Source organism: Aplysia californica, unplaced genomic scaffold, assembly GCF_000002075.1.
Source record: "Aplysia californica isolate F4 #8 unplaced genomic scaffold, AplCal3.0 scaffold00281, whole genome shotgun sequence".
Taxonomy (NCBI): Eukaryota; Metazoa; Mollusca; class Gastropoda; order Aplysiida; family Aplysiidae; genus Aplysia; species Aplysia californica.
Genome location: NW_004797551.1, coordinates 369,879 through 372,291, shown reverse-complemented (window position 1 = coordinate 372,291; position 2,413 = coordinate 369,879).

The following is a 2,413-nucleotide window of genomic DNA, read 5'->3' as shown; positions in this document are numbered from 1 at the left end:
CATCGACACAGTTGTGGTCTTATATTGCAAGGAAGAAACAATACAGATAGACAGAAGCGACAGAGGGAAAGAAAAGAAATGTACATACTAGTGGCGCCCTCATACCATGTAACATGTTTTGTGTGTTCTTGAAGCCCCGACGATCAGACATCCGAGTCGTAACACTTTGAATTGTAGACGACGCTTACAAAACTTTTGTCACGCTCATAAGATAAATGCCAATGTAATTTTAGCATTTTGAGAACATGACAAAAAACGGTTGGGTTTTTTTAGCAATTGACCCTGTGAGACGCTTGAATTATGGTACACTCAATTGATTTTATTTTTATTTGTGAGGCAGCGTGGTGGAATCAGGCTCTTGTCAAAATAATCAAAGAAGAAACTTGTATTTTTCTGGAGGTTTGTGAATTTCTATCAAATTTTTTTTTTTTTTTTTTTTTTGGGGGGGGGCTCCACACCTTTCATGCCCATTAAAGAACTCATTTCTGTTTGGATTTTTCATAAAAACGTTGATTAAAGGCACAAAAATTTACTTTTTGAGTTACCACTGACTCTTAAGCTAAGGAAATAACTAATCTGTGGCGGCCATTTTCTCACTAATTTTACCTCTGAAAACAGGTGATACCCACCTCCTTCATTCGCAAATATCTCGACTTGTATTTCAGATGAATGGATACTTTCTTCATCCAAATAAAGACAACTGAACAAGCTTTAAGATGATATCAATAACTCTTCATGCCCAAAAATTGACGAGAGCCTGATTCCTCCGCGCTACCTCACATATGGATTATTCGTTTGTCCTAGCGAACTATATAGATCTAAATATTATCAAGCTGGATCTGCTCTATAAATCAGAACCAAAAACTCCAAACCGGCCAAAAATGATTCAGGTAATTATCTTATGAGCATGACGTTATGATGAATCTCTCGTCATTTTTTTAACGAGGTGTTTTCACGCTATCATCGACATGTTTTAGATCATTTAGGAGGCTAGCTTCCGACCCTACCTGTCAGGGCCAACCCGGAGCCCGGGCTGAAAGGGATACAATATCCCACCAGAAAGATCTGGATAGACTCTACTCCCTACTCCTGAATCGAACTCGGGTGTCCCGCGTGCTACCTCGAAGCGCCTAACCGTTACACTACATTGCAGACATCGTTTGCCGCTCGTTCTGATCATCTGTTCGGTGCTCCGCTGTCGAGTGCAGAAGACCCGAATTCGATTCCTGAGTAGAGACAATTTTTATCAAGTATTTTGGCCTTTCCACTAGGTTGGCCCTGACAGGAAGGCTCAGAAACCCGCATCTTAAAAGATCTAAATTATTATATAGATGAGGGCTTAAAAAAACAACAACCCAAGAACACCTAGATCTACATTAAAACAATTAATAATATACCCTATTTATTTGTTTTCAATGTTCTTGAGTTAACGTGTCTTCAAAGCTGGCTCGTGAATTACGTGGCAAAACAAAGTAACAACCCATATGTTTATTGTGCTTCTCCAAACCCGATGGAATAACTGTGCCTGACCTACAACAGGGAACTGCTGCTTTTTCTTTCCTAATCCTTAGTATCGTCATTTTTTCTTCTACTTCTTTTGTCTGTTTGTCACACTCTTCACTCTTGTGACCTGCTATTTCCGAGGTGTCTTGATAGTCGACGTAGACTTTTAGCTGTTGAAGCTAGAGAGGTGAGCAAAGTAAGTCTGATTCTCTGTAAGGACTTCTCTGTTGGCATCCACCCCTTGGCGCTCATACGACCTTATGCAGTTGCGGGCGCTGTAAAACCTTACTAAAATAAAAACAAAACCCCGATGGAGACACCATGTACATCAGCCCAACGGCGAACCATGAGACTATTGGACCATGACAAATTAATTACAGAACGGGGGTTCTCGTGGTCTGGAGGTAAAGGCGTTTGACTCTCATTCAATAGGTCTCGGGTTCGAAACATAACAGCGACGGAATTATTTTTTTCTAAACTGTTCTCCTTTCACCTTCTTTCCGGCTCTCTTACCATGTCCAGTCGTCGGCTTTCGTCTCCAGTTTCTGCCCCACCCCCTCTTCCATGTTGCCCCTCCCCTGGGCTCTTGACTTTTCTGAGGCCTTTCTACTGCTACTACTTTGTTCCTTCTTACTGCTTTCTTTCAGCCACACCCCTGATTTTATGGTAGGTAAGATCGAACACCCAGCCCTCTCTAGGAAAAAGGCGAAAATCTCGGACGTCTCGTGTGCAAGTTGCGTACGTTAAAGATCCTTGGTGGTCCAAAAATCGATAAAAGTAGGATTCGGCCTCCACCTGGGGAAAATTCGAAATTAATTCCTACCAAACAACATATTTCATGTGTCCCGCGCGCTCATATGACCTTATGCAGTCGCGAGGGTCGTAAAAAAACAAACAAACACACACACAC